This window comes from Hyla sarda, chromosome 11 (assembly GCF_029499605.1).
Source record: "Hyla sarda isolate aHylSar1 chromosome 11, aHylSar1.hap1, whole genome shotgun sequence".
Classification (NCBI taxonomy): Eukaryota; Metazoa; Chordata; class Amphibia; order Anura; family Hylidae; genus Hyla; species Hyla sarda.
Genome location: NC_079199.1, coordinates 62,494,204 through 62,515,288, shown reverse-complemented (window position 1 = coordinate 62,515,288; position 21,085 = coordinate 62,494,204). Strand labels below are relative to the sequence as shown.

Below are 21,085 nucleotides of genomic sequence, written 5' to 3'. Positions count from 1 at the left end.
TGCCCGTTCCCTCTACGATCAGCATTCAGGCTCTCACCACCTCCTGCTCCTCTGCCTTCAGCTTGCACACTCTGGCGGCGAACCTTGCCCTCATAGCCTTGGCAGAGTGATCTGTCTGGTAGCGGGCAAACTTCAGATCTTCCCTTATAACTTTCAGCTTTTTTCCTAGCTGCTCATATTCTGCTAGCTTGGCCTGTATGCGGGAACCGAAAGTGGCTAGCGACTCCCTGGGTCCCCACACCCCCTATTGCTGGGGTTCCATAACATCAGTCCCTGAAGACATAACTGTAATCTTCTTACCGGACACCTTGCAGTTTCCAGTGATGGATGGGGGAGTGGGCTTCACATTACTGCGGAGCCTACTGGATCTTCTCACCCTGTCCTGGGAATCGGCAGTAGCTCTCTCACTCCCACCCCCCGCTGGCCTAATACGGGAGGTGGAAGTCCGGTGCTCAATAGCAGGAGGCTCTTCCCAGGAGGCTGCCACATTCCTGGGGAAAAGGCTGATGGAAACTCTGCTTCAATCCACTCTCTGGACAACTCAGGAAGCCAGACACACCCAACTGCTCCTGGCTGCTGTGTTCCACAGGAAGTGCTCTCTGCTGACACCTCTGTCCATGTCAGGAACTATCCAGAGCAGGATACGTTTGCTATGGGAATTTGCTCCTACTCTGAACAGTTCCTAAAATGGACAGAAGGGTCAGCAGAAAGCACTGGGGTCAGACATAAAAGAAATTAAAAAAGAAAAGACATTCCTGTGGAGAATACAGCAGCTGATAAGTACTGGAAGGATCAAGATTTTTAATAGAAATAATTTAAAAATCTGTTTCACTCTCTGGCACCAGCAGAAATTTTTTTTTTCCAGTGGAGTACCCCTTTAAATGAAAACACTTGTCTGTGAGAGTTTATCTGTAGCCTGGTAGAACTCCAGCAAAGAAGGGCCTGATACCAAGGCTTAGAAGGTTTGCCTAGAATGAGGGGGAATTAGGAGCAATACTCCCCCATAGAAAGTGTGACGTGTCAAGCTAATGAATAAATACCTTAATATAGTTCTATAATTCAAATCCCCTACATAGACATGATAACATACAGAGGCTGCTTGCAGCCCACTACAAGGGGAATTATAGAAGCGTACTGAATGCCGTTCATTCATTGAACCATATAGTAAAACAAAATGCTATGGTCTGCTATACACCTCCTCGTGGTAAATGTATGTAGCCAGAATTTTATCTTTTAAAGAAGCTGTCTGGGGATTTAATTCTATATTTACATGTGGGATGGCAGGGATAAAATAGTAAAAAATAAAAAAAATGCTGTACTTCCTGCCCCCAAATCTTTTAAATATGTATCTATGCAGGGGATTTCGTTTAGATGGACAACTTAAATATGCAGGACAAGCGCATACAAGGCTTACAATAAATAATATTGGGCACCCATTTTGAAAAGAAAACACAAAATTCAGATGGGTGCCCATTGTAAGGTATTTAAAGATAATAATACTGACAAAGTGCAGATGATTTTCTACATATTTCATATATTAAATATGCAGAAATATGCAGTTGCCAAAAAATTTTTCATAAGCTCCGTCAAACATTAGGGATCCTTGTTTTATGGATGGAAACTACAGGGAGAGCAAAACTGTCCTGCAAAAAGATGTGCTTTGAATTTTATATATTATTTATTTATATTTTTAAGAGCTGGCTGACAAAGAGTATTACCTGTCTCATTATGTTAGGAGAGTAAAAAAAAAAAAAGTTTTACTTGCCACATGGCGTTTCTTTGGGCCAAAGACACTACTGCCAGATTTGAGCTGGGAGTCAGTAGGGATATATGAAATTCCATACCTACATTGTGTTTTACTTTTGGGATTGTTCTCACCCTTTAGTGGCATTAAAGGGGTACTCCAGTGGAATTTTTTTTTTTTGTGTGTGTCAGAAATGTATACAGATTTGTAAATAACTTCTTTTAAAAATCTTAATCCTTCCAGTACTTATCAGCTGTTGTATGCTCCAGAGGAAGTTCTTTTCTTTTTGAATTTCCTTTCTGTCTTGCCACAGTGCTCTCCACTGACACATCTGTCCATTTTAGGAACTGTGCAGAGTAGGAGTAAATCCCTGGGCTGGATATCAGCCGGCCTCTTCGCCACTGCGAGAGTGCGCGCCACCGGTATATTTTATTGAAGTCACGGAACAGGCAGCCAATTGGAGGTGTTGAGATAGGCCCCCATTGGCACCAGACTTCAGGAGTTATATCCATATGGTTTTCTGTTGATATTTTTATATATCTAAGTACTGCAAACAAGAGGCCATCGCATGATATGTGCATTGGCATGTTGTGGCCCCTTGTGTGAGTCCCTTCAGTTGACACATACCCTGACGGTCTTTTGTGATTGACTCCTATGTTATCTCCCCTGATGACATCGCTGCAATAGGCGATAGAAACGCGTTGGGCATCTCAGTCACCACCCTAGGATGACTGAGGGAGTAATTGTATGTTGAATGACCACTAGATGGTTAGTCACATCAGGTTGAACGTGCTTTGATACAACCTTTTTCATGTGAGCGGATGTGCTTGTATAACACTATAGCACTCCGTACTTGGATATTATTGATGAAGGAATATTGATTTCTTCTTTTAGCAGTAATACTCTGGTTTAAAGATCATTGGGTACATGCACAAGACGGCACTATTTGTACTATATGCATCTTTTATTGAGAATAACAATTAAGTTATGTTTTAAGCCACCTCTTATCACTGGTGTAGGTCAGCTGGTGTTATTAATTAAGGTTGAAAAAAGACAAATGTCTATCAAGGTTAACCTATGTCCTTACTGTGTTGATCCAGTTGATCATGTGGGGTCACATGACCTGTAATGAGAAAAGGGCAGGAAAAAAAACCTCCACATAAAAACGCCTATACTAACATACACAGGCCCTGATTTATCAGCTTTCCTATCTTAACAAGCTCTGGTAAACTGAATGCTGAGCTGCTGTTGTTGTTGGTGGTGAAATCCCTCCAGTTTTTCTCTTATAAATTTTGATAAATCAGGGTCATGATTTTGGGGGGGAAAAAAAATGGCACACAAAAACAACAAATTTTGTGTCTGTTTTGTAGTCTAAAGGTATATTTAATTGCTAAATTTGTGGTACCCGGGTGGTGTAGTGCAGGTAGTAGAAGGGCAGGTGGCAATAGCCCAGGGACAGATGATAATATAATCCCTTTTAATGTTTGTGATGCCAGGATGTGGTTGTTTGGTGTAGGGCACCACCGACAACCAACCCAGAAACGGCATATATAGAGTCCTAAGCAGGTTTTGATGCAACTGGAACTTAACTGAAGAAGGCAATATAACATTTCTTACAGAGAGCCAACTTCCACAAAGGTGACCGGGACACAGGGAACCTCTCAGGCTTGCTTGGACTTGTAGTGGTAATAATGATGGTGCAGGCCACTGTACTACTCTTATGACTTTGGTAGGGACAGTAGAGACTTGGCTTGTAAACATAGATGAGACTTACAGATTAGATGTGGCTGCAGACTTGTAGGCTTTGGCCTAGCTGTACTGGACTGAACTTGTACAGGACTGGTGCTTGCTTTACTGTCCAGGAACTAAGAACAAGAAGCAGGAAGAAGAGACATGTATGGAGACTACAGCCCTTTATATATTAGGGGGCTTGAATAATGTCAATTGGTAGCTGGTTGCCTGTGGTTACCTGTGTCTCTGGAACGCTGGGTATCAGGCGATCACATATCACACGGCCTTAGGAAGGTCCTGTACAGTTTAAACATTCTAATAACCTTTATACACAGTCTATATTAACTGTACAATACCTGAAATAAACATACATAATTAATGTACAATAGAAATCATAATAATGACCTAGGGGGATGCTGCAGGAGAGCCCTGTGGACTTGAGGGATTCTACCTGAGGGGACTTTAGGAAACTGTACAGAACCACGTTCTGTTCCGGGACATGACAATATCATGCACATGTCACCTGGAAACAAAGGGAAGATTAATCAGCATATTGGGATCTTTATACATTGAACATTCTCTATACAGCTTGTATAGTGTTTGCACTGCTTGGTATGGCATTTGTTAGAGTCAGTGAAGCGCAGAAGTAATGTAGGTTTTGTTTGCTGATACCATGGATTCTTGTGACTCAACTGAGTGTATTTTTAACTCAATCAATAATTTCATTAATTAGCCTAGAACATACTTAAGTAGAGTCAATATAAGAGGTAGGGAGGTAGTTGCTATCTGATTTGGGCCTCCTAACACATGCACTGATCTGTATATATGTATATAATTTACATAACATTCCTCCATGTAAGGTGGCAATAACTGATTGCCACAACTATTGGCCAAGTTTTGTTACACCCTAAATGTAATATAAAATGTGCACCAGTAACTCCACTCCTGATCTAAAGCTAAGAGCTAGCTGGGAGAGCTCCTAGAGTGGCGTAAGATTGTCAGATATAAATAACAAAATCCCTAAGTGATTCCAGAGCAATTCATAATACAACAACTTTTAGGGGTCACCCCCCAAGGGGTGAGTCCTAACTAGGGATCGACCGATATCGTTTTTTTAGGGCCGATATCGATATCGATAATCGGTGCAGGTTAGGGCCGATAGCCGATAACTTATACCGATATTCCGGTATAAGTTATCGGCTATTTAATCCCCTGCGACACCGCTGCAGATCATTGATTTAAAGCGGGCACTTTAAATCAATGATCTGCAGTGGCTTTTGCGGGGCCATAGGCCGCCGCCGCCACCACCCGCTTCTCTCCCCTACCTGCCAGGGTGGTCCGGGCCATCCATCCATCGTTCCTGTAGTGTCCGGGGGCGTTCTGGGTGGAGGGTGGTCCGGTCCGGGCTGTCCTTCTTCTCCGGCGGGCCTCTTCTCCACTCCGGGCAGGCTCCGGCCTAGTACGCTGCATAGACGTCGCTGCGCAGTGACGCCCGTGCGCAGCGACGCACCTGACGTCACGGTGTAGCGGCGTCTATGCAGCGTACTAGGCCGGAGCCTGCCCGGAGTGGAGAAGAAGACCGTGGGAGAAGAAGGACAGCCCGGACCGGACCACCCTCCACCCGGAGCGCCCCCGGACACTACATGAAGGAAGGATGGCCTGGACCACCCCCATTACGGGTAAGTTTTATTTTTTTATTCACTCGGAGGGTGGGGGAGGGGCCCGACCAGTATAGCGGTATGGGAAAAAATCCATACCGGTATACCGCCTAGCATCACGGTGGGGGGTGCGGTGGGTCGGAGGTGCGGTGCGGCGGGTCGAGGGGGTGGCGGTCGTGGTGCGGTGGGGGCGGTGCGGGGGGCGGGGCATTATCGGCTTATCGGCAAGATAATTGCCGATACCGATAATGCCCAAAATCCTGATTATCGGCCGATAATATCGGCCATACCGATAATCGGTCGATCCCTAGTCCTAACCTAGAAATCCCCCTCTAAAATATTACTTTTATTGTGATGTAATAAAAAACCAAGTGCAAATTGCACAATGTGACCCTAGGTATCAATGTTAACTTAAAATCACAGCCACTGCTCAGAATAAGAAATCACAATGATGTACTGCAAGCCCATCTAGTGGAGTGTGCCTTGCATATAATTTGCAAAAAAAAGCCACTCAATGTGGAATATAGTATGTAAACACATTCACTGGCATTCATTTTGGCTGCTCATTGAAAGAAAAAATCCCTCCTCATCCCTGTCTAGGGAAGGACAGTCTGTGTCAACATACAATGTATAATGGTGTAAATATTATGCAGTTGAAACTTTAACTTCTTGTCTTGTTTCACATACCAGTCCTGAACAGGTCTAGCAGAGTGGCAGAGCAGAATAATACCCTGCTGAAAATGGCCACTGTAGAGCTATGTTCAGAAGGGGGAATTTCCATGCGGAATTCTGCTGAAGAATTCCGCCGAAATTTACTGTACATTCACTGCAATGATATTCCGCTTTCCTATTCACACATCGGAATTTCCGTGGCGGGCACTCTGCTGTGGAAGTTTCAATTTTTGCATTCCGCAAAAATATAAGACCAGTCTTATATTTTGCAGAATTTCAGGACAACCCACCCAACCCTCCCATATTAATTTAAACATAATGTTATACATTTAACCAGGGTATGCCCTCTTTCCAGGTGTACTCCTATGCGGCATTACATGGCATTACTCTGACTGGGGATATGGGCATTACATGATAGGGGATATGGTTACATGGTAAATGTGGTTTCTGTATTTTAGATAGGTTAGGTACACTGATTCGTAGGAGCTCTGACCACAAAGTTATGTTAACCTCAGCAGAACTTTGCCAAAGCATAATTCTGCCCCAACTGTCTTGCCTTTTTCCCGTAGTGCATCCTGGTGCCATTTTATCCCTGGGTAAGTAACACACATGCACCTGGCCATCCACATGATATAAAAAAAAATGATTCTCCAGACCATTGGTCTTAGACTTACAAGACCACTGTAGGAGCATTTGGCAGTAGACAGTTTCATACATAGCAACTTGCAATGCACTGTGGGTTCTGACATGTTTCTGTCATAGCCAACATTACCTTTTCCAGCAGTTTGTGCTACAGTTGCTTTTCTGTGGGATCAGACTAGACTTTCTAGCCTTTGCTCCCCACACGCATGGATGCCATTAAAACATTTTATGCATGGCTGGGTGTAAAAAAGGGATACTCCCCTACCCCTGTCCAATGTTGCTGATGCACTGACACTCCAGGTTGCCTGTATGTCACTGCTTCTACCTGGTTCATGTGACATGTAATTTCCTCAGGAACTGCCCCTCTCAGTCATATGCCGTCTCAGTCAGTAACTGGCTCAGCAGTAACATAGCAACATAGTTCATAAGCTTGAAACATGTTCAACCTCTAACCCTAATGAGTCACTACTGAGTTGATCTAGAGGAAGGCAAAAAACCCTCATACTAGAGGTAAAAATTATTTCCCGACTCCAAATATGGAGAATATCACAATAGATCCCTGGAATAACCTTCTGTCCCTATAAATATAGTATACATAACCAGCAATGGTATTACTTTCCAAAAATTCATCAAGGCCCCTTTTGAACTCTTTTACCGAGTTCCCCATGACAACCTCCTCCGGGAGAGAGTTCCACAGTCTCACTGCTCTTACAGTAAAGAACCCCCTGTCTGTGCTGGTGTAGGAACCTTATTTCCTCTAGATGTAGAGGATGCCCCCTTGTTATAGATACAGTCCTGGGTATAAATAGATCATGGGAGAGATCTCTGTGCGGTCCCCTGATATATTTATACATAGTTATTAGGTCTCCCCTAAGCCTTCTTTTTTCTAAATTAAATAACCGATATTCTGATAATCTTTTTGGGTACTGTAGTCCTCCCATTCCCCCTATTACTCTGGATGCCTGTCAAGACTGACCCCTGTGGTACCCCACTAGTAACAGTCACGCAATCAGAATCAACAGGCATTGCATGTGGGGGCAACCTGGAGTGTTGGAGCAGCAGCTGTGGAGATCGGAGTTGGTGAGTATCACCACCTCCAGACACACACAAAAAATATTATATAACTTAGAAAAGAACAATTACTGCACGGACAGCTCAATCCACAATCTCCTTTACAGACTTCTTCTTTTGCCTCCTGCCATTGACTGATTATCATGCACCTATCTGTCCCAGCCAGCTTCTTATGCCTCCTCACTCACAGACTGCACCTTTTTCCTTCTTAATGCCCCTATTTCCCTCACACAGCCCTTTCTGCCCCTTCTCTCACAGACTGCTTCTCATGTCCCACCCCTCCCCTCTTTCTCATATAGCTCTTTATAACCTCATCTCTCCCAAACATTATCACTACTTACACTCTGGTATCTTTTCACTTGTCCTAGAGCAATGATGTCATGCACATCATCCACTAGATGCTGCAGCCAAACACTTTATCTGAAGGCTTAAAGGGGTACTCCGCTGAAAAACATCTTATCCCTTATCCAAAGTATAGGGAATAAGATGTCTGATTGTAGGGGTCCCGCTGCTGGAGACCCCCACGATCTCTGGTGCAGCAGTCAAGTCATCAATGCATGGAGCAAACTCCGCTCTGTGACGGATGACTGGCTACTACAGCCGCCACGCCCCCTCCATTCATGTCTATGGGAAGAGGCGTGGCAGCTATGTACTAGCCATCACGTCCCCTCCCATAGCCCCTTAAGGACCGAGGGTTTATCTGTTTTTGCATTTTCGTTTTTTCCTCCTTGCCTTTAAAAAATCATAACTCTTTCAATTTTGCACCTAAAAATCCATATGATGGCTTATTTTTTGCGCCACCAATTCTTCTATGTAATGACATCAGTCATTTTGCCCAAAAAATCTACGGTGAAACGGAAGAAAAAAATCATTGTGAGACAAAATTGAAAAAAAAAACGCTGTTTTGTATCTTTTGGGGGCTCCCGTTTCTACGTAGTACATTTTTTTGGTAAAAATGACACCTTATCTTTATTCTGTAGGTCCATACGATTAAAATGATACCCTACTTATATAGGTTTGATTTTGTCGTACTTCTGGAAAAAATCATAACTACATGCAGGAAAATTAATATGTTTAAAATTGTCATCTTCTGACCCCTATAACTTTTAAATTTTTGCGCATATGGGGCGGTATGAGGGCTCATTTTTTGCACCGTGATCTGAAGTTTTTAGCGGTACCGTTTTTGCATTGATAGGACTTATTGAATTTTTTTGCGCGTACGCCATTGACCGTGCGGTTTAATTAACAATATATTTTTTATAATTCGGACATTTCCACATGCGGCGATACCATATATGTTTATTTTTATTTTTATTTACACAGTTTTTTTTATGGGAAAGGGGGGGTGATTCAAACTTTTAATAGGGAAGGGGTTAAATGATATTTATTCACTTTTTTTTCCACTTTTTTTTTTTGCAGTGTTATAGCTCCCATAGGAGCCTATAAGACTGCACACATTGATCTTTCACATTGATCACTGGTTTCTCATAGGAAACCAGTGATCGATGATTCTGCCGCTTGATTGCTCATGCCTGGATCTCAGGCACTAAGCAGTCAGTCGGCGATCGGACAGCGAGGAGGCAGGTAGGGACCCTCCTGCTGTCCTTTAAGCTGTTTGGGATGCCGCGATTTCACCACGGCTATCCAGAACAGCCCACTGAGCTAACCGGCATACTTTCACTTTCACTTTAGACTTTGAACGCCGCATCTAAAGGGTTAATAGCGCGCAGCACCACGATCAATGCCGCGCGCTATTAGCCACGGGTCCCGGCTGTGGCCCCACGTTATAGATCGGGAGCGGACACATGACGTTCCAGTACGTCATGTGTCCTTAAGGAGATATACATGAATGGAGGGGGTGTGGCGTGGCATCACGAACAAAGAAGCTCCAAGTGGCAGGACCCCCACAATCAGACATCATATCCCCTATCCTTTTGGATAGGGGATAAGATGTTTTACGGCGGAGCACCCCTTTAAAGATGTTTTCCGGCGGAGCACCCCTTTTGCACATTTTACTAATTTATCCATAAATGTATTAGCTAAAGTACCTTCTCTAGCACTCCCAATTACTTTGTGCCTATGGTTTGCCTTTAATATACTAAGTGTAGACTGCATTTAGTTTCTGTTCTGTTATTTGAGGAATAGAATAATATGTCTACATTACTCTCTTACAAATAAAATGTATGCCACAGTAAATGTTTAAACACCCTTTTGTTTGTATTCAGATGTACACTGCTCAAAAAAATAAAGGGAACACTTATACAACACAATGTAACGTCAAGTCAATCACACTGTCCACTCAGGAAGCAACACTGATTGACAATGAATTTCACATGCTGTTGTGCAAATGGAACATACAACAGGTGGAAATTATAGGCAATTAGCAAGACACCCCCAATAAAGGAGTGGTTCTGCAGGTGGTGACCACAGACTACTTCTCAGTTTCTATGCTTCCTGGCTGTTGTTTTGGTCACTTCTGAATGCTGGCGGTGCTTTCACTCCATTGGTAGCATGAGACTGAGTCTACAACCCACACAAGTGGATCAGGTAGTGCAGCTAATCCTGGATGGCACATAAATGCGTGCTGTGGCAAGAAGGTTTGCTGTGTCTTTCAGCGTAGTGTCCAGAGCATGAAGGTGCTACCAGGAGACAGGCCAGTACATCAGGAGAATTGGAGGAGGCCGTAGGAGGGCAACAACCCAGCAGCAGGACCACTACTTCCGCCTTTGTGCAGGCAGGAGCACTGCCAGAGCCCTGCAAAATTACCTCCAGCAGGCCACAAATTTGCATGTGTCCACTCAAATGGTCAGAAACAGACTCCATGGTGGTGGTATGAGGGCCCGACAGATGGGAGTTGTGCTTACAGCCCAACATCGTGCAGGACATTTGGCATTTGCCAGAGAACACTAAGATTGGCAAATTCACCACTGGCGCCCTGTGCTCTTTACAAATGAAAGCAGGTTCACACTGAGCACATGTGACAGAGTCTGGAGACGCCGTTGAGAATGTTCTTCTGCCTGCAACATCCTCCAGCATTACCGGTTTGGCAGTGGGTCAGTAATGGTGTGGGGTGGCATTTCGTTGGGGGGCCGCGCAGCCCTCCATGTGCTTGCCAGAGGTAGCCTGACTGCCATTAGGTACCGAGATTCTCAGACCCCTTGTGAGACCATATGCTGATGCGGTTGGCCATGGGTTCCTCCTAATGCAAGACAATGCTAGACCTCATGTGGCTGAAGTGTGTCATCAGTTCCTGCAAGAGGAAAGTGTTGATGCTATGGACTGGCCCACCCATCCCCCAGACCTGATTCCGAATGAGCACATCTGGGACGTCATGTCTCGCTCCATCCACCAACACCACATTGCACCACGGGCTGTCCAGAAGTTGGCGGATGCTTTAGTCCATGTCTGGGAGGATATCCCTCAGGAGACCATTCGCCACCTCATCGGGAGCATGCTCAGGCGTTGTAGGGAGGTCATACGGTCACCTGAAGGTCACACACACTACTGAGCCTCATTTTGACTTGTTTTAAGGACATTACATCAAAGTTGGATCAGCCTTAAGTGTGGTTTCCACTTTAATTTTGAGTGTGACTCCATATCCAGACCTCCAAGGGTTGATAAATTTGATTTCAATTGATAATTTTTGTGTGATTTTGTTGTCGGCACATTCAACTATGTAAAGAGGAAAGTATTTCATACAATTAGTTCATTCATTCATTCAGATCTAGGGTGTGTTATCTTAGTGTTCCCTTAATTTTTTTGAGCAATGTATTTGTGCAGCAGGTTGAATTGTATAGATGTGAACATACCCTGACAATGTCTTTGCTTGTGTGTCTTGTCTGTCTCCCTGTCTACTCCAAAATCTTTTGACCACTCATCTTTACCTGTGCTCTGCCTGGCTGACCTTAAATTCCTTGGGCAAAGCTCCCTCTAGGCTGCTGCTCTGACTCACTGCTTACTCACTGTACATGATCAGTCCAGTTAGGGCATACAGTAAGTGACAGTGGTCATGGCTAAACTGTGGCAGTGCTTTAAATGCTGCAGCCTGGTCTCAACATACTTTTTCTGGGCTTTGTAGTCACAGGGCTGGTCCCCCACTAAAGTTGAAAAGTAGTATGTGCTGCTGTCTTTGGATGTTTTAGGGTCTAAACAAGTTGAGGAAGGGCCTGGTTGCTATGGGGCAGTTGGTATCAGCCATATGTTTTTTTTTCCTTCCTCTGGATCAACACAGTAGGGTTTTAAAGGCCATCTGTGGCCGAAAACAACTTATCCACTATCCACAGTGGTGCCCTGCGATCAAACACTTATTTTCCCATGTATCTACCTTCCCCTCTTCTGCTAGCATAGCAGGTGTAATTACCCTGGTTAATGGCAATACCCTCACTTGGCTTGGTTGTCTCGGTGAATAAAGGGTACTCTTTTTTCCCATTGTTCACATTTTGTATAGTCATTGGTCACATTGGTAAAAAAGACTAACAAAACACTCCTGACTCTCTTCTGGAATATTTAAGGGAACTGTCCCAAGGTGAGGTCTGTTTGTAGCACATACACAACAGTCTTATTTATTTATTTTACGGTATATTTTATCCATTCTAGCCATAGGTTAGTGTCTGAGAACCTGGCTTCAGTTATTACAGTATCCTCAATTGTGGGGTCTACTGTAGTCACCATTTGATCTTTAATAGCCTGAACAAGTTGTAGTATGGGCTCTATTTTTAGCCGATCTTTGAAACCCTTTGAAGTGGCCATGTCCATTAGCCTGAATTTTCCCCAATTTCCCCTTGGGTGTCCCTTCATGTACAACCCTAGAATATATTCTCCCTGATCTTGTGGACCGGGGTTTTCTATTTTAATAGTAAGAGACATTAGTGCTCGGCGGTATACTGGTTCATACCGAATACTGAAATTTTTGTCCTGCACGATATGAATTTTTCCCATACCGCAATACCGGTTGGGCCCCTCCCCCTCGGCAATGAATGAATTATCAACCCAGTGCTGCACTGTCCCCACATTGGAGAACTAATCATATGTGACCCACGAGCGCTGTTCTGCTTCACCCCCCCCAATTAATTATCAGCCCAGTTCTGCGCTGTCACCATCGGGGAACTAATCACATGTCACCCGCAAGCACTGCCCTCCTCAACCGCCGGCTCTGGAACTCTGTACTGTACCCTGTATCCCTTATGCCCAGGCTGCAAAAGATAAACAAAATAAACTTTAACTCACCTTCAGTACCGGCCTCACCTGATTCCCCGGGACTGGAATGTCGGAGAGCTGTCAGCCTATCACCGAGCGCAGCGATGTTCCGCCTTGGCCGGGGATAGGTTGAGCGAACTGTCATGTAAGGGGCGGAACATCGCTGTGGCTGGTGATAGGCTGACAGCTCTCAGACGTTCCCGTCCTCAGGAAGCAGGTGAGGCCGATACCGAAGGTGATTTAAAGTAAAAAATTTTTATCTTTTGCAGCCCGGGCATAGGGATACAGCGTACAGTACAGAGTTCCAGCTCCGGCAGCCGGCAACAAACAGGAGGACGAGGAGGGCAGCACTTGCGGGTGACATGTGATTAGTTCCCCGTGGAACCACCATAAGTTACAAAAATACAGTGATACACATTTTTGGTCATACCGCCCAGCTCTAAGAGACATATTTAAATCAGGTAGCCAGTAATCGCAGTCGCCTGATTTTGTAAGTGTCATTCTCTGGAGCAGAGACTTGCCGGTATTGTCTTTCCTTTCCTTGGCACTATCTGGTTTATAACCCCAGTCAGTTCTTGTGTTCCATCCCACTGCTGCCCAATAGGCACAAGTGTCTGCCCAGTAGTCATCAACCACACATATGTATACGGAGTTGTCACCCCCATACAAATTACATTGTTCTGTTACACTAGGACAAGTCACTATGTCACAGTAGTCAAATGTAAAGGTAGCCACTTGGTCGTTGGAAGAGTTATACCAAAACGTGGGATTCGACTTTTGAATCACTTCCCAATCAGACCAGTATTTTTGTGGAGTCAAATTGGGTTGTTCGGTGTGCACCCCACTTATACAAAAAAGGATATGTATCAGCATGGTGTAGGAACCACCCTCTTGCAGTGCGAGGCGTGTATCCATGTTGATTTTCCTTCCAGTTTCACTGAGGTCGGAGTTGTCAGTAAAACCTGTAAGAGCCTTTGAATCTAGGTTCCAATGGCCCCCTCACGTGTCTTTTCAGAAGGGCAAGCTCTCCGGGCTGCAGATTGTGATTTCCTAGCTCAGTGTCTGGATCTGGAATGGAAATTCAAATTCAGTTTGCTTTTTTCCATAGGCCGTCCGATTCATTTAGTTCAGCTCCCATTTTCTCCCACATACTCTCTTCCTTGTCAAAGGCTTGAGTCTGGAACTGTTTGTGTTTTGAGTCCTGGGTTTTCCTTTTCCTCTTCTGGTTCTTCTGATTCTTTCTTCTGTCTTCTTGTCACCTGGTATACCCCTGCTTCCTCTCGAGTGAGGGGCTGTATTGCAGCTTCTTTAGCTGCCTGGTCTGCCAAGAAATATCCTTTGACTTCTTCAGACATCCAATCTTCCATGTGCTTTGATTTTGATAATCGCCACTTGTTTAGGCAGTTTTAAGGCTTCAGTCAGGGTCCTGACAGCTTCAAAGTTCTTTATAGGGGTTCCATTTGCAGTCATGTACCCCCTTAGGGCCCATTTCAATCCAAAGTTCAGCGCCACTCCATGCCCATAGGCGGAGTCTGTGTAGATGTTGGTGGTTTGTCCTTCTGCGATGCAGCAGGCTTCAGCTAGGGCAAAAAGTTCCGCCTCTTGTGCTGAAACACGGGGAGGGAGTGGTCTTGCCAGCAGAACTTCGAGCGGGCTAACTACTGAGTATCCCGTGTGGAAATTGCCACTTTCATCAGCATATCTGGACCTGTCTGTGTAGAGAGTAAAGGTTGCATCGTCCATTGGTGTTTCTTGGACCATTGGTAAATGTGATGTCTCCATTTCCATAACCTCTAATTGTGCTCCGGATCACCAAGGTCTCATCATTTTGTTCAATTTGTTTTTCTTCCTCATCCCCCCCTCGAGAGAGGAAGCAGGGTAGCTGGATTGAGGATTGTGCATCTCTGAAGGGAGACATTATCAATGAGTAAGAGAGCGCATTGAAGCCTCACTTGTAGAGAAAATTGATTTCTTTGGCATTGAGTTAGAATAGCTTTCAGCGGAGCAATGATATTGATGGAATGTCCAAGAATGATGTTTGAGGTCTTGTCCAAGAGATCCTTAGCTGCTATCATAGCTCAAAGGCTGGTTGGTGGAGTTTGTGCAACAGGATCTAGTCTGCATGAGTAGTATCCCAAAGATCTCAATTTTGTCTCCATGTTTTTGTGCAAGGACTCCAGAGGCATGGCTCTTGGTATAGCAAATTATGAACTGCCATTTTATCTGTTTGTCTCTGAAACAAAGTGCTGGAGCAGACAAGATAAGGTCTTTTAGGCGGTTCAAACACTGTATGGCTTCCCATGATAGTGGCTGCTTCTGAGTCATAGCTAGAATGGCATCATACAGAGGTTGCATCAGTGGTGAGGCATCAGGAATCCAATGTCGGCAGTAAGTGATCATACCAAGAAAGGCTTGTAGTTGCTTGACAGTTGTAGGTACAGGAATTTCTTGTATGGCTTGCTTCCTGTTTTCCATGAGGTGTTTAGTACCTTGAGAGATACAATGTCCTAGGAAGGAAACTTTTTATTGTGGCCACTGAACTTTCTCAAGGGACACTTTGCAGTTGATTGAAGAAAGGAAAGATAGCAGATCAACTGAAGTGGTGGCACACTCATCTTGCGATGTGGCACAGAGTAGAAGGTCATCCACGTATTGAAGTAAAGTCACATCAGGATGGGCACATAACCATGGATGCAGACAGGTGGATAAGGCTTGAGAAAAGTGATTGGGGGAGTTTTGAGCTCCCTGTGGCAAGCGAGTCCAGATGTATTGTCCTCCTTGGTGAGTAAAGGCAATGGCAGTCTGGATGCAATGGCTGAGTCCAGAACAGTAAAAAACTTGGCATTTGGTGGTATTGAGCTGAGCAGAGTATGTGGGTTGGGAACAATGGGAGTATCCAGAATTGTGGCAGCATTAAGGACACGAAGGTTATATACCATGTAGAACTTCTCAGGTTGTCCTTTTGGTGTCTTCTTCTTCACTGGAAACAGTGAATTTGATTAAGGCTCCATTCATGAGAAGAGTTGAGATTTTTTTCAGAAAGAGAAGTTTCTTGGTTTGCGTTGAGCGGATACTGGGGTACTCTAGGTATCTTGGCTCCGGGTTTTAAAAAGACCTTAAGAGGCGGAACAGGCAAGAGTCCAACATCATCTGGGCCTTTGGACCAGAGAGGTTCAGGAATTTGTTATAGATAGACATCGGGTATAGTCTTCATTTCAATATTCAAGACCATCAGTGGAGAGGCTTGCAAAATACAAACTTTTTCAGGTGTGAGTGGTTGAGATAATTCAAGGTGCATGCCATCATCCTCATATTTTATGTTGGCTTTGAGCTTCAGGAGTAAATCCGCACCTAACAGGTTGAGTGGGCATGTATCTGATATAAGCAGCCGGGAAAGGATAGTGCTTCAATGGGTATAGGGTGGGTGAGGTTCGAAGTAACAGGTGTGCCATCTACTCCCACACAAGAAAGACGATCAGAGGAGATAAGAGAAGTGCATGATAGGTCTTTAGAGCGTATTACGGATCTGGCTGCACCTGTGTCAACTAGGAAAGGAAGAGTTTTGCCACTGACTGTAAGATTTAAAAAAGAGGTCGGTCCTGATTTAAAGTCGGTATGAGTGGATACTTGATAAATCAATGTGGGCACAGGCTTGCCAATGTCCTATCGAGGACCATAAGGTAGTTGTTGGAAGTCTGAGTAGTAGGAGGAGCAAGGATTATGCTCAGATCCGGAATCTTGATGATTTCTGAATCTGACACAATTAGGTGCATCCTGTTGAGTCATTCTGTTGTTGGGTGTCCATTGTTGATTCATCCTGAAGTGTGGTGGGTATCCAGAGAGAGGTCCAGATTGTTGTGACATCATTGGCCTTACAGCCGCTGAATCTATTCGGTTGTCGGAAGGAAGAGGCTTGGATCTGCAGTGTCGCTGGATATGTCCGGTTTTACCACATCTGTAGCAGGATGGTCTTTGTTGTGCATAATTCCGAACACAGTACTGAGGAGGAACGGTTTGTTCCTGAGGGACATAATTCTGAACCGGGTATTGAGTACTTTGTGGTTGGATTGCTCGATTATACATTGTAAGTGCATCTTGACAGATTGCCACTTCGGAAATTTTTTTTTAGAAGTGCAGCTTCACTTTGTTTCTCAATAGCTTTCACAATGACTAAGATTTGTTTTGGATCAAGTTCCACATATTCAGGCCTTGTATCCATAAGTCTCTTATTTGTAGTATCAGTCAGGCCACTAACAAAGGTGTGGATGAAGGCTGATTTATGGAATTTGGTTTCCAGGTAATTCCATAAATTTTGATTGATTGATAGAGCTGGAGGCTAGGTGGTCTCTGGCCCAGGCATGTAATTGTCAGCAAAATTCGGTCCAGAAGAGTATGTCTCTTGGTCCACAATACCAGCGTCTCCAGCCCTAATAGAGACCTGAAGATGTAAATCCTTCCATACCGATGAGTAGGTTTGTTGGATTTGCTTGACTCTTCTATAGAAATTGGCTATTTCTCTGGGTCAGGGAGTTGGCTGAGAAGATTATTCATTTTCACCGGGGTGAAAGGGACATATTTATGATGGGTATTTAATGGTGCTTTTCTAGGTGCATTTGTTTCCCCACTAGGTGTGGATGTAATTGGCACCGTTTATGGTGATCTAGGTCTTTTTTTTCTTGAAGTCTTAAGAAGCCAGGCAATAGATCATTGGAGTTATTAAGCTGTATAGGCAACACTGTTGATAGAGTAAATTTAAGTAGGCAAGGTATTAATTCATCTGAATCATCTTGTGGTATTGGTTTTTTACCCAAGAGGTCAGGTTGGTTGAATAAGTTAACTGCATTCACCAGAGCTTGGACAGTTTTGTAGGTATTAGAGATAAGCCTGATTTCTTGCAATGTGGGTATTGCTTGGTGATGTTTAATAGAGGACATTATTACACTGGCACAGATATCAGGAGGAAATCCGAAGAAACCAGAACTAATGGGTGGAATAGCCAAAGTGCAAATTTTTCTTTCTGCAGCAAAATAAAGAATGTGGTGTATTGTGGACTGGAGCTCCTTTATACAAGCATCATGTTGGTCAGTGGAATATCTGGGACCATCAGCATGTATAATTATGTTACAAGGCAGTGTCCCGGAACCTGTAACATCCAATTGGGAGGTTACAATGGGCCCTTGTTGTTTTACCATTAGGTTAGAGTCCTGTTGGATACTATGCCCCCCTGCATTCACTATGTCAGCAGCAAGTCCATCATTATGTTGAAGATATGAATTTGCAGGGTTAACTATAGCTTCCACATTCTGGGTTTCCATAGAACCAAGGCCCACTCGGAGTAAGGTATTATTCCAGCTGTCACACGGAGCGTGACGTCACACGGGGGCAGATACGTGATGTCACACGCTGCCAGCCCCATGGTTGCCAGTAATCAGACCCAGAGCGAACATGCTCCGGGGACTGATTTTAACTGGGGTGCTGCGTGCAAGATCATGGGGGTCCCCAGCAGCGGGACCCCCGCAATCAGGCATCTTATCCCCTATCCTTTGGATAGGGGATAAGATGTCTAAGCACCAGAGTACCCCTTTAAAGGCCGGGTTTTTCTACAGGAAACACAGTTTTTAGCTAAGGGCAGATTTTGCTGGCCACAATGGGGACACACCCAATAGTTAGAATCACCGCCTTTATATGGTGGTGGCAGGTCTTTGTAATAAAAATATACAGTTAAATTTTTCCTTCCATCTCTTCATTCCACTTCTACATATTTCTCTTTTGTTATGGAACAAGAAGTGTGGTACCAGGCTTGGGCAGCAGCCAACAAATCATTATCCTCTAATATCCCTTTATGCTGCTGAATGGCCTCAGACCATATGTCTGGGTGCAGTCTACCCTACTCATGAATGCCACAGAGCTTCAGAAGCGATGGGAATATCGGCGCTGACCAAGGAGAGGACAATAGAGCCAGGTGTGTAGCGAACAGATTTAATCCAATGCGACGCGTTTCACCGCGCTTGCGCGGTTTCATCAGGCATAACAAACACTTCTCAGGGAGGGATTTATATACACGCAGGTATTAACCCCTACCTGACAAAGTAGATTTTCACAAAAAAGTGTATATATATACTCATAAACTACATTTAAAAGATAATTAATTAAAATAAGCATATATATTCATAAAATGCATCAAGGAAATATAATAATGAATAAACAATTAATAAACAAAACAATAATAAAACCAAAAATTATAATAAAGAAGAAGGGATAATGGAAAATAGGGAAAGGACCAGGCACACATAATGCGTGGGACATAAACCATACACATACATAAAATATATATGCATATATACACATATGCACACACACCCGCATGTGTGCCAACCCTACTGTATATGGTCAAGATATGATAATTAACAGACATATATACACACATGTATACATACACATACATATACATACACATGTACATGGACACATGTGTGCAAAGACGTATATGCACATGAATGCACCCACATGTATACATATTGAGACATAAATAAAATTAGATTAAAATTGAAACAGAAATAATATTACTAATAATAATGATAATATTAACAATTGATAGAGAATCAGAAAAATAAAAAACTTTTTTACATAAATATATACCTATGAGAGTATAACACATGAAACAAAATAATACATAACAGCAATCTTATACTGAAAAATATCAGAACTACCCCAGTGGTCCGAACTGGCGTTACAGGAACTCTAATTATTGGAATAAAAAACGCTCAATGTGTACTACTACTTGCTGATATTAAGCACTTAGTTAGAGTGCTACGGTAAAATAGAGGGGGAGAAAGAGGGGGGGAGAAGAGGGAGGGGGGAGGGGAAAAGGATCGTTGGTATACCATTGTAGAGGTGACCACATGGGAACAAGTGACCACAGAGAAGCCATCTTTACCAACGGATGGGTATTATTTCGCATTCTCTATGGTCTCATTAAGCCCATTAGGGGTCAATGTTGAGAGCTTGTGAATCCAGTAGGATTCGCGATTAATAAGACGTTGATACCTATTTAAATGGTCAGATGGAATTGTTTCAAGAATTGTTAATTTTAAGGACTCCAAATTATTATCATGTTTAAAGGTGAAATGTTTTGACACGCTATGTAGCAAGTATTTATGTTTGATGTTCCAACGATGTTTATTCATACGTGCCCGCACTGTTTGTACAGTGCGGCCTACGTATTGAAGATTACAACTGCATGTTAATAAGTATATGGCAAAGGAAGTATTGCATGTAACCTTATCCTTAATATTATATGATAATCCGGTTTGAGAAGAAAAAAATGATGTTGTTCGTTCTTTGATTAAACTGCAACAAAGACAGCGTGAAATCCCACAAGGGGTACAAAAACCGTCTCTGGATATTGTGGAATATGGTTTGGTCTTATATTTACCGGGAGCTACTATATTTTGCAGGGTGTTCGCCCGTCTAAAGGTGACTCTGGGAGTAGGAGGAATCAGCTCCTTGAGAACTGGATCTTGGAGTATGATTGGCCAATGTTTGTGTAATATTTGTTTTATTTGTGAAGCTTCCTTATTATAATTAGTCACAAAATTTATTTTAAATTCAGAGGTTTGTACATAAGAATGGTTATTTCTATTATTGGTAGAACTATTTGGATTATTTATTTTCGGAATAACTAAATCTGATTGTTTTTTATTTTTCACTTTATTGTAGGAATTAATAAGGAGTTTTTTTGGGTACCCCTTTTCTGCGAAACGTCCCCTAAGGACAGCAGCCTGCGCAACGAAATCCTCATCAGAGGTACAATTTTTCCGAATGCGCAGGTACTGCCCATAGGGGACACCCCTCAGCCATACCGGATAATGTGCACTGTCGAAATTAAGAAAACTATTAATATCCACTTTTTTAAAAAATGTTTTAGTGGAGATTTGACCTGTTTCTAACCTCGTAAGTTCTAAATCTAGAAATTGGATGGTGTTAGTAGAATAGTGCATTGTAAATTGTAAACCCCAAGAATTCTGGTTCAACTCATAGACGAAATTTTCAGCCTCAGAGAAAGTGCCTCCCCAAATAAAGAAAAGGTCATCAATATACCTACGAAAAAAGTAAACTAAATTAGTAAAATCCCGGGACTGTGCCATGACAAGGGACTCGAAACGCCCCATGAAAAGATTTGCATAACTTGGGGCGAATCGAGTCCCCATGGCACAGCCCCGGGTCTGTCTGTACAAATTGTTATCAAAACAAAAAATGTTATGTTCTAAAATAAATCTAATAGCTTTTAATAAAAAATAAAGATTGATTTATGGATAGGGAAGAGTCATTCCCAAATGTATCCCGAATGGCATTCAAACCCAATTCTGTA

At 43.3% G+C, this 21,085-nt stretch overlaps 2 protein-coding genes across 6 annotated transcripts in view; one reads left to right on the top strand and one right to left on the bottom strand.

The window, feature by feature from the left end:
• The window catches only part of AVEN (apoptosis and caspase activation inhibitor), a 770,692-nt gene that overhangs the window by 485,538 nt on the left and 264,069 nt on the right, over positions 1 to 21,085 (top strand). The window lies entirely within an intron of this gene.
• Positions 1 to 21,085, bottom strand: part of LOC130295761 (uncharacterized) — a 185,112-nt gene that overhangs the window by 48,354 nt on the left and 115,673 nt on the right. The window lies entirely within an intron of this gene.